The sequence below is a fragment of the Mytilus galloprovincialis genome, chromosome 7 (genome assembly GCF_965363235.1).
Source record: "Mytilus galloprovincialis chromosome 7, xbMytGall1.hap1.1, whole genome shotgun sequence".
In the NCBI taxonomy this organism is placed as follows: Eukaryota; Metazoa; Mollusca; class Bivalvia; order Mytilida; family Mytilidae; genus Mytilus; species Mytilus galloprovincialis.
In genome coordinates this window covers 13787029-13799754 of record NC_134844.1, presented here as the reverse complement: position 1 = coordinate 13799754, position 12726 = coordinate 13787029, and the positions used below count along the sequence as shown (strand labels likewise).

Sequence of the window (12726 nt, the reverse complement as noted above, 5' to 3'; positions counted from 1 at the left end):
TGTAGTACAGTGTGAACTGATATAAGATGTTTGTCTGTAATTAGTATTATAGTAGATTGGCCAGGTTCTAGTTGTAAATCCATTAGCCTGATATTAATTTAGTTTTAGGGGTTAAGATTGCACAAAGTGCAATTAAATCACTATAGTCACTGGTGTAGTAAGATATATTACAACCATCTTCTCTACTTACTTTATGTCAGTACACACAACGTAGAGCTGTGAGTGAACTATCATTGGTCCTTAATGACAGTATGTGTTAGATAATTTAATATACATGATATATATAAAGTTTACAAAATATTCTTATGTGTTCTTCCATATTTGTCAAGAAATTTTTTTTGAAGAAATACACAAGTCACAAAAAATAGTGCATGATGCATTAAATCTATTTATTATAGCTGCAATTTGATTTAAGGAAGATAACTCAATTCAAATTTTTGCAAATTGACAAAGCAAAGTTAAACTTTAACGAGGTGCTCTGTTTCATTACTGTATCAATAGCATATAACTGAGGTTGTGAGTTGAAACTCCACACATGGCAGGTGTATTTGACTCAAATCTTAATTGACTAGGTTTGCCCATTTTCAAACTGAAAGAGTATGGTTTTATGGGTCATGCTGGCTTCCTTTACCAATCAAAACTTGCCTCCATGATTTAGCCAAACATGCTGAAAGTGGCATTCAACACCAAAATTCAATCAATCAGTTTAACTTTCAGGTTCTTGTGAACTTCATCTTTGCTCATATAAACTGAGTAAATTAAGAGTAACATGGGCTGAAGATGATGGATTAAGGTATGAAAAGAAAGGACAATTAGAGCCAATAGTTAGATATAGTTGAGAATAATGCAGAAATATATCTTAAAAAAGTAGTGCCATTGGTTTTCTGTCCCTTGTTTAAGTTACTCCTAACAAAATTTAATGGGCCATTTTATCCTATTTAAAGTTTAATTATATAACACAATTAAAATGTATGACTTGATTTAATTGGTTTATCAGAAATAAGAAAAGAAATCATAGAAGAGATAATGTCGAACCCATCTCTTTGTTTCTTAAGTAATCGTAATCACAAGTTAAAACTAGATTAACTTCAAATGTAATTGTTTTTGTCCTTACATAATTTATTAAGTGAATTACCGGTATGGTGATCAATCTTTATTTTTTGTCATGGAATCCCAAGACCGTCAGTTATAATTTTGGTTGTTTGTACAATTTGTTACTCCTCATGTTCAACTTAAGCATGACTTGATTGAATCTTTTCTTTTAATGAAAAATTATAGTAATTTAAAGGAAAAAAATATAAGATTCTGGAATTTCCAAAGTTTGTAAAATCAGAAGAGTAATAAGTCTTTACTTTTGTAATGAGTTTGTGATTAATGGTTTTAATTAAATACGGCCTACAATTAAACCTACTGGTATGTACTGCAGCAAAAAGGAAGGTCATTTATTTAACCTTGAAGAGCAGTTTTTATGATGGTTTGAAATCAAATTCAGATCTTTTATGTCTTATAATTGAATCAAGATTTACAAATTAAGGAAAAAAGTACAAGGAATTGGTTTAAGAATTCATTTACTTCTTATTAAACATAAAAGACTATCTATTGTTAACATACATGTGAAATAAGATAGATTTAGCTGTTGGGCTTTCTAAGCTTTGTAATGCTGTAAAACACATTTTTATGACCATCACTTATAGAGTATGCTTACTCAGTCTTTGGAATCCATTCATTATACTTACATCAAGATAAAGTTGCATTGAAAAATTTTAAAAGGAGGACAGCCAGTTTTGTAACCAACAAATATAGAAACACTTCAAGCGTTGTTAACATGTAACAACACCTTGAATGGCACAGGGACTGCTAAACAAAAAATAACATCAACAGAAGTTTTGTCAAATCTACATTATTAGATTTATTCTCATTTGGAAATTAATTGTGTCACTTTGTCCAAAACTATGATAGGGAAAAATCATACATTCAACACTACAATAGTGCAAGCATACTACAGAAATTTTACAAACTATTTTGGATAAATTATTGTAATCAATTAAATTACAGAGAAATGTAGTTACCAGAAATTTGTATGCATCTTAGCAGATTCCTTGTGTTGCACATTAAAACGGATCATTCTGATTGAACTTTCATTTTGAATTGTGCTATAGTCAATAATTACAACCCTGCAGTTAAATGTTAAAAATGAAATATTTCATTCTTAAAATGCCTCGTACTATTCTAAAGACTTTGAAATATTTTGTAAATTTGATTAAGATGTAATTTTTTGATATGATGAAATGTTGAACTTGCTGAAACCTTTAAAAGTTTCTTTTTATAATGAATCATTGAGATTGTTGGTAAACTTTTGACTTTTAATATGAGGTTCTAACAATTAGTCACTGTTGGATTTGAGGTATACCTATAATTGTGGTCAAAATTTAATTTTCTTTTTACCCTGGAGTCTAACATCAAAAGGTATATTTTATCTCTTTGATTTGTTTATTTTCTGTATTCACCTCCAACTGTGTATTTTCTTATAGGCGTATTTGTTAAGAAAGAGTCTACAATTAGTGATTGACATGGGTTTTGTGACTTCTTCATTTTAGATAGCATATTTTGGCTAGGTAAATAACCCATCACTGAGTTTCGCATCAATTTAAATTAATCGAAATTTCATTCACAGCATTATTTGATAAGGTCTAAAAAAGGTTAAATGCTAACTTAGTACATTCAAAGTTTGGTTCAATAATGATGACAATGGACGGAGGTTGGATGACCAGTGTCACGTTATTGTTGTGTGAGTACACCAGGGGAGGTAATAAGATCTGACCTAGCCCCAGACAGTAGTAAAGTCATCAGCATCTATCAATCTATTATGAAGCTACAATTATGTAACATGGGGGGAAGTTTTGCGTCTTATTCTCTACCTGTGGTCAAGCAGAGGTTACGGTCATCGCTGTGGCAAAAGGTCATGTCGCAATAGGTCCAAAAGAGATTAAAAGTCAAAAATGACACCGACAGATGTTAAATCATGTATATTTATTTCAATATCAATAGACGGATTACGGGAGTTGGAAAATCAAAAACGTTCAAGCAATTGTTGTAATCTCCGCTATTGTTAGGTGGTTACACTTGAGTAAAGCGGGTTTATTGAATGAATGAAATGTGTACAAATTTAGCTATAATAGAGAAGTTTTTAACAGTTATTTATGTGTAAATAAAATTTTAACTTTAACAGATTTAGTCATACATGAAAAACGAGCATGCTTTGTAAGATTTAAACATCAAGTTTTACATACATAGAGATATACTCAATGAGGTAAGTGGTCTTTATTTTATAAATGTTTAAATATGCCGATGATGTGGAAATGTATTTTAAGTATTGCATGATAGGAAATTATCTGACATCCATACTGTTTTATTTTTATGTAAATTATTACAATACGTTATATAATGATAATAGAATCTGTTGTAACAATCTTTTTTTTGTGAGACATTTTTAAATTACTTTTACATTTTTGAATGAAGTAAAAACAGCTATCTGTATGTTTTGAAGTTTTTGTTGTGTAACCTTAAAGACAACTTTTTTAAACTATTACAATTATATATATATATATATGTCATGTGATTAGTGAAAATTAAGGCTCAATTTTACTTTAAAAAATTTACTTCATAAGAGTAAAAAGTAAACATTACCGTTTTAAGCAATTTCTAGCATACTGTATTTATAATAATAACAAACTGCAATTGTATCAACACATATAGTTAACGATTGTTTAAATTTTATTTTGATATACATAAACCAAAAAATAATATAGTCTTGAACTTGAAGGCCAACATGAGTGTTTCTGTGACATATAAGCAATTGTTTAAGTTTAGATTACATTTAATTTTTTCATACATTAATAGTTATTCGCTGTAACTGTCCATTCAAGTTTAATGCTGTTTTTTCTGGACTATTGAAATATTTATAATTTGGAAATACATAAAGAAAAAGCTGTACTTGTAGATTGTCAAACCATTATTTGCACACAAACAGGGAAATAATTTTTTGGATTATATCCTGTTCCAAAAAATCATAAAGAATGAATGAAATTTTTAATATTCAAATTAACGAGTTTTTTGTTACAATTTGCAGTTTAAAACAATTTGATTTTGTAGTGCTACGTTTCTATTTTCTTGAAATGAACTGTTTAAATACACGCGTGTTCACCTTACATAAGTATTGTCATTTAAACACATGAGATATTACCATTTTTGTTAAATTTCAATGTCAGTCACTTTGTCAATGAATAATTAAACGTAAAAAGCAAGTTTGTTTCAATGCTACCTTTATTGTAAAATTTTTGACTTCTCAGGGCTCAGTTAAACAAAAAAAAAATAATGATTAAATCTATAGATGGAATAAAATCATTTACTGAAATTTAGTTTAATAAATGCTGGCACTTAAATTGAATCAAGAAATATGATAAGTTCCTCAAGTCTCATGTTAAAAGTGACATACAAGTATAGGTGACTGCATGATCTTCAACAATGATCAATACCCATACCAAATTGTCATCTATAAAGGGCTATGAAATGAAAAAGGAGTAGGTTCAGTAAGACCCCTTTTTGGCCCCAAAATAAAGCAGTTTTACAAAATTCTGAAAATGTAATCTTTTAGCTATTTATTGGAAAGTAGAATGGTTCTGCTACACAAATTTGGGCTGTTTTTGACAATACAATGCACATATATCGGGTACTAACATCATTAAGTCATGCTAAATTACTGAAATCTTCATAATTTTAGCATTTTAGTTAAATTTTAGACGGTTTCCGTCTTCAGTGAAAGTGGCCGCATTCGTGTTCATTCATAATATTGAAATGTAAGTTGTATTTGATGATAATACATAACATATATAAAGGTTGTGGATGAACACAGATGCGGCTACTTTCATTTTTGACAAAAACCATCAGAGGTGACGATTTTTTGCATATTTGATAGATTTTTCATATTTAAGCTTGAATCGGAGCGTTTTTAATGACTAAATCAGTTAAAATCTTTCACATAAACTAATTGAATCAATTGAAATAGACACTTAAGTGTTTAAAAAGTGTCCAAAATATTTCGTTAGATGAACCTGAAATTTGAGGCCAAAATCGGCCCTTACCCCTACTCCTTTAAAACTAATGACCTGCTTTATATATAAAACAATGATAAAAAACAAATATGTTACACAGCAACAAATGACACCCACTGAATTACAGGCTCCTATCTTAAATGCACACACGCAAAATGTGGCAGGGTTAAACTAGTTTATTGGTGCCAATTAATCTCCCCCTAACATTGGACAGTGGTGGAACATTACTGTACTACATAAGAACAAACTGTAAAAAATGGATGAATATGACTTCACTCATCGTCATATGTCCAACTTAATTCTTGCAGATTGCAACAAAATGCACTGTTATTAGATTGATTGTTGCTTAATGTCCAGTGGCAAATATCCCATGTATGTTCTGGACAACTGTTTTTGACGAATTGGGTTTTGCTAACTGCTCTTTGATTGTTTCTATTTAATTGATTCACAACTTTTATAGACTTGGAACTTAATATATATTTTATAGACTTTAGTTGAATTTTGTAACTTATCCTCCAAATGTCATTATTTATTTTTGTCATTGGGTTGCTGTTTCATTGACATTATACCCCACATCTTCTTTCATTTATATACACATGGTACCCACTTAATTAATTATAAAGGTTTGATCAGCTTGTAGATTTTAGATAAACTGAAATGGTACTGGTCCAACTAAGGATTTTTCATTTTATTATGGCTTTGTAACACTGAAAGACTGTCGAAAAGCCAAATAAAGTCATTTATCTTTTATGTGATATTTAAAACCTATTAGAAACTACAACTTCTATTTTCTTTATTTTCTTACTAAAATGGAACTGTAATTTGTCAAATTGATGCCGATAGCAATCTGGTTAACGCCTATCTACCACAGCTCCGTTATCGCAGAGCCTAATTATTTGATCAAATACATATTTTCAAAAGTATAAATAAGTAATTGATTTTTGTTTAAAATAATAGAGTTTAATCTGTTCTAATGGAATATTTGCGTCATATACGCCTTATTCTAGATAATTGATTGTATGATAACTATGTAAATATGTATGTCCCTGTATTTTATTGTTTCTGATATTAAAAAGTTAACATGATGTATTTTACTTCCACTTTTGAAACACAAAGGCATATTTATCATCATTATTTTCATTAAGAATATAACAATAGATAGGCGTAATCAAGTTACAATACAAGAATAAACTGATCAATAACAATTTATTACGCTTAAATTCACACATCTGCTCCTGGTTTTAATCAGTTTCTTTTCATTCACAATACCCATCGTCTTTTTCTTGTCTTTTATTGTTTTTGTAAACAATTTTAGTGATGTTGGTGTAGAATCTGGAAACCCCCTTGTTCCGCGGCCAATAATCTGTTAAGTGATTACTTCTCTTATGTCAGAAACTCATTTTCCAATTTATAAAAGACGTGAAAAGTTGTACCATGCTTAATATGCATTGAAATGAACTAAACTATCAAATTAAATTTGTGAAATATTTATTGGTTTACTGAAAGATGTGTTTTAGTGCCAATGTTTATTGTCATAGTAACCATGATGGCTACATAAATGGATGTGTCAACTTTTATTATTAAAATCAAGCTCCGCAGCTCCATCTCTTTTGTACCGTAATTTTACTACGAAAATAATATACGTAGTTATTGTCCTATACTACTTCAGGAAGAAATTAAATATTCTACTGGTCTTTGTTCAACAGTGAATAGAGTAATCGTAATTGCATGGCGGTGCCTGCCATTTGCTGATAAAAATTGAAAATATTGATCAATGTATATAAATATATGTTGTAAAAAAGAATACAATGTAATAAGATTATTTCATAGTCAAAGAAATGAGTCACATGGCATTAACATGATTTCAAACGATGATAATCAGCCAACAAGATCGGCAGGTGTTCTCAAATATAAATCAATTCTAGTAAAGCTCTTCAATTTCTATTGTAAGGACGAAATTGATCACAACAATTCTAACAAATCACAACTAGACAAAAACCAATTTTACATAGACACTTCTTAATATGGAGCCCAGTACGTAGGGATGATTTTAAGGATTATGGGTTATTGTCTCCCGAGTTTTGTAAGCAATAGATATCATGGTATAACTTCAGTCAACTGTCAATTAATTAAATGTTAAGTACCCAGGCACCTGCCCCGTTCAAAAACGATTAATAGTATGTAAATGAACGGAAAGACGAGAGAACTGATGTAAGAAAAGCACTCGTCACTATGGTAGCAAAGTGTATCTTTATCTTGGTCACGCGTCTCTTGTCAATAGTCAACAATAGAATAGAATTGATATATACACATTTTCATATCTAGTAATTTATGAGTAATATTAACGTTTATAGTTGACAATAAAGTTTTATCGAATCAGTTCTATGTCCTGGGTTGTCTTGGGAAGTTAACAGCTGAATTATATCTGCATCTTTTTCCATGTAAGTCCATTTATATACTTAATCAATATAGACAAAAGATATTCTTACCGATTGTGTTTAGATATTTATCTGTGGTTACATTGATTTAACATTTTAACAAATCTCTAAAAAAAGAGTTATTTGTAGAAAAATTGATTATCTTATCAAATAAGTAAATATTGAACAAGAAGATAATTATAGGTATTAACTTTAATGTTAAAAGGTCTTGTGAATCGGACCACATTTATAAATGTTAATGGCATTGCTATTTTTACCCTGATTAAGAGATAAGTAACTTTTTTTTAAATCTAAAAGTTCAAATCTTTTTATAAACTTTTAATATTAAAACTTCTTGTAAACAATAAGTCAATTTAAAAAAAAAGAGATGACTGATACAACGTATCTCAAATGAGACCACTAATCCACCAGAGACCAAATGTTGTTGATGTCAATGCAACTATAAGACACTGTCCCAACGCACAGTTACAAATGTTAATGGTTGTTCACTGGATTCCTTCTTAACAGACAAAGCAGAAATTTTTATAATCTAAAAGCTCTAAATGAAGCTTATGATTTCTAGTACAGTTTTTGATGAACTTGTGCAATCAGATATTTCGGGGACTATTATATAAGATTGTTTCTGTATTTTGTATTGTTGGATTACTGTCTAACTGATGTAGACCATTTATTTACTTAAATAATACAATATTTCAAGAATAATAAATAAAGGATATTCATTTATTTTGGTTGGTACTAATAAATTCTCTTAGATTCAGGAAAATATTTTTTTGAATGTGAATAGTTGAATTTGTGGTTATCCAAAGTTCTGTATTCAAGTGTACAGGAACTGTTTGTTTCGTGATCAGGTCGCCACTTATTCGGTTGCCACTTATTCGGTTTCAAAGGGTTTCACTTTTGCTATTCGACAAGAAATATTTCATTAATTCACTGGAATACAGAAATTGTTATAAGGGTATATAATATACAAGGTGGCTTATATAAGTTGATAGAATATTACTGTTTAATATAGTTCAAGTAATGGCTTGTTTTTGGGAATTATAATATAGAATTTTAACCCATGGACAACCCAGAATTGTCATAAACTTACTTTATTCATCAACATTACAAGGCCTATGGTAACACCAAATGAGCATTTTAAATTAAATGCAGCAACTGACATATTATACATTTATTGTCTATAGAAGATGTACATTTCCATAAAATGGGCTCACAAGGAGCATAGTACAAAATAAGACATTATTATAGCAAAAAGAAACAACAATAGTTAGTCTATAAATGTTGATGACTTCGGGTTGACCTCTGCTATGTTGTATATTGCAGAGTTGCTGTCAGACATATATCATACTTTACCATTATCTTTATTTTATTTATACATACATATTTTGTAATGGGGATTTTACTGGTACTGTCTATAGTCTAATTTTAGTTGTAATGCAATGAAGAATATTTGTAGACCAAAGTAGAATAATTGTGATAATTGGTCTTATTTGTGGTTCTAGTTCTACTTTTGTTTTGTTTTGCTTTGCTTTTTGTGAATGAAAAAATGTGTTACTATTATTTGGAGAAATTTAATTAGTCCTGCTGAATGCGGTTCACTTTTGCCATTTTGCTAAAAGTACAAATTTGGTATTTGAAATGAAAAACTACCATATAACGTGTTAAAGTCATTAATTTACCACTCAATTGTAAGCCACTATTTTTGATTTAATAGATAATTTTAGAAATTCAATTGAGCAAATCCCTTGGTGATTCTTTAGTCAGATTGATTCTCAATTTTTTTCTGTTATTTGATAAAAATCATTTTACTATTTAAAGATTGGTATCCCTTCATGTGGCATTTGCTTTCAGTTATCAATACCTTAATAGTAATTCTTTATAATCACAGACAACTTTATCCCTGGGGCAGCCACATCAATGATGATGGCTTAATAAAGTCATTATCCTAGACAACTACCTGTTAAAGTATATATTACCTATTGAGTCAGGTAGATATTGATGAAATATCAGTTAAGTAGCGTCCCAGAGAATAGTTACGATTCATATCAGTAGCAATTAATGGCAGACTTAATATCATATCTCCAATCCAAACCACAGAATAGATTCAAATATATAGATATAAAAGCCGTATTTACATAATGTTAGATCCGAAACCGGGACAAAAGTCAGTGGAAATCAATGAAGGTATGATATTAAAAGCCATTATCAGAACCGCAGACAGATTTCAAATACTTTTATATCAAAGCAATACCTATTAAATAGTAGGCCAGAAAAATGGACCATTTGACTTATTTCAATGATGGCTTTCTTATTATTGAGACCCTTTGAAACCACAGATGTATCTCTTTAATGTATATCTTAACTACATTTAAAATTAAAGTGTTGTCCAAATACTACTGACTAAGTAGCCGTCCAGAAGAGGAGGCACACTTCAATACTAGTCATTAATGGTTTAATAAAGCCATTATTAAAACCTCGTAAATCTTTTTATAAAGGTATATGTTTCATTTGGTAAAGGTTACAATAGGTATTACAGAAATGTTTAAGTAGCGTCCCAGGGACCAGGTCACGAACCATCTTCCCGCTGCCGGAGTGACGAGTTTGATGATGGCATAATAAAGTGTTTATCAGGAAAACAAATAAATCTACCTGTTGGTTTACCTGTATTTAGTCTGTAAAGGTGTATATTGAGGTAGATATTGACATATAAACGTTATTTTAGAGAGAAGAAGGCAGATGTCTTTGTTTGTCTACAGGACCAATAAATCTATCCCGTTAATGCAGGTGGGATGGTAACGTCTTACCTCACTAGTCTTAGAAGTTTATCTATGTTCATTGGTAAACCATTAAAAGGTTGACATCTGCCTTAGTTTTATAACATATGGCATATCCTTTGTGTGATTCCCCATCCATCTTTATACCTAATATATATGTACATAGTACGGGCTTTTGTTTCCAAGATACTGCGGAAACAAATAGAAATTTGATAGGCTGCAATGTTTGCGTACTTTACTCATAATTATTTAGCTAAAAGTAAGAAATAATTGATTTTAAGCCATTTTTTGTATCGATTGGGCTATCTATATTTTGATGTAGGTTTTATATTTCACATAGATTGAAAAATGGATATCTTAATTGATGTTTTTATAGAAGATGAATAATTGGACAAGTCTTTGAAAATAATCTCTAACATTTTATATGGTGCTAGGACAAAGTATTTATAGGTTTTGAGATTGGATAAACTTTGGAATGGTTTTATGTTGTATATATAGATGTAGGACAAAGAAAAGATTTATGGTTCTTAAGTATTCATATGTATTGATCTTTTACTTGTTGATGCAACATTAAACAGTATTTTCTTAAAACCTAATTAAGTTTTAGTTTATTGTGATTTTTTTGTAATATGGGTATTTTAATAAACATTGATTCCTTTCAGTGTGAACTTATGACATTGATAAAATTAACTGAATGATAGAAACATTTTACAACCTTAAATTACTTGTATATAAAAAAGAAGATATGGTATGATTGCCAATGAGACAACTGTCCACAAGAGACCAAAATGACACAGACATTAACAACTATAGGTCACTGTATGGCCTTCAACAATGAGCAAAGCCCATACTGCATAGTCATCTATAAAAGGCCCTGATAAGACAATGTAAAACAATTCAAACGAGAAAACTAATGGCCTTATTTATATAAAAAAAATGAAAAAAAATGCGATCTTTATAATTACATACTCTTTCTATGAAATAAATTCATTTTGTCAAATTCAAAACAAATGCTATGATTTATTGTTTATTCATAAGTTTTATGTTTTTTGCAGAAGTCCTAGGTTCCCAACCTTGTCATAACTTTCCAAGTTTTATGCTTAAATACATTGCTAAAGTACATTGAGGTCTACTGCATATAAAAAATTCAGCAGGTATTGCTAGTAATATAATCACTATTTCTATAGCTGTATTGTCACAATTTAATTAATAAAATTGCTTCTAAATACGACAAAAAAGTTATAATCAAAATCTATACAACATCATTTTCAACAGTTTATATGGAATTGTATAGATTGCTGATTAAATTTGTATATAAAATATACCCTAGTGAATTATAGGTTCTCATTCGTGGAAAATTAAATGTATTTTATGCAATAAAACCTATCAAAATTTTACATATCCAATGTTTAGATATAGTATGCTAAATAAAATATCCATGGTGATTACGATAATAAAAATTAATGATCGTTACATCTTGTTTATTCAGTTCAAGCTTAATTTTTGGCGTGAAATATCTATCATATTTGCCAGTGGTAAGATAATGTCTTATAAATGTATAATTTATCTCAGTTGCTTTATTTGCATTCTCCTCTAGTTAAAACAGGATATTTATTGGTGCGAAAATATATTAAAATAATTGATTTTTAATATCCAGATGAAAATTGAATTCTGTGAAGCTGAAATTAACGAGAAATATATTGTTTTATATAGACACATAATGGATTATGATAGGTAGAAAATTGAATGACACAGAAGGAGTTATTATTGTGATTGGTAGATCTTTAAGGGTAAAATTGTATCAGGACTTATTATTTCTGTATTGTATCATAGTTTGAAACTCATTAGTGGTTACTGATTAACAAGAAACTTTAAGGTAAGATAATATCAGTCATTTTGATAATAATGATAAAGATATATCTAAGTTTTTTAAAACTGTATATTTATTAACAATAAAAGGTAATTAGATCTTTATTAAAACTAAAAAGACGATATTAGTTTTAACAATTTAAATTTCTGAAATTGATTCACATTTGTTGTGAAAATTAAGTGATTAAAACTTGATTTCCAATTGAAAGATATTTATTTCTCACATTTCAGAGTTTTATTTTGTAATTCCTCTGTATTTTCCCTAGTCAATGCATTAAAACAGGCAATTTTCAAATTATTTTTAAAACAGTTCATCTTTCATTTTCATACCGAGGAGAAAAAAAAAGACATCCTTTTCCTGGTTTTACTGTTTTCTGGCATCTCAAAACTAGAGGCCTAACCTGCCTTTAAGCCTTATAGGTCTGAGTAGTTTATCGACAGTTATGGTTTCGATTGCCAAATTTTCACTTTTGCTAATTGAGTTTTCTCCACCAGTAAAAATAACTGGTTGCCATGATATAAGCAAGATCGCAG

General features: G+C 29.4%; 1 protein-coding gene across 5 annotated transcripts in view; it reads left to right on the top strand.

Moving 5' to 3' along the window:
- LOC143082362 (uncharacterized) overlaps positions 1-12726 on the top strand; it is a 52821-nt gene that overhangs the window by 26233 nt on the left and 13862 nt on the right. The window contains exon 1 of one of the 5 annotated variants that reach the window (XM_076258012.1): positions 3179-3310. The exons of 3 other annotated variants lie outside the window; for them this stretch is intronic. The gene's annotated coding sequence lies outside the window, so the exon portion shown is untranslated. Of the gene's footprint in view, positions 1-3178; positions 3311-7466; positions 7553-12726 lie in introns of those variants that run through there. One more of the 5 variants, XM_076258014.1, reaches the window with a different exon arrangement.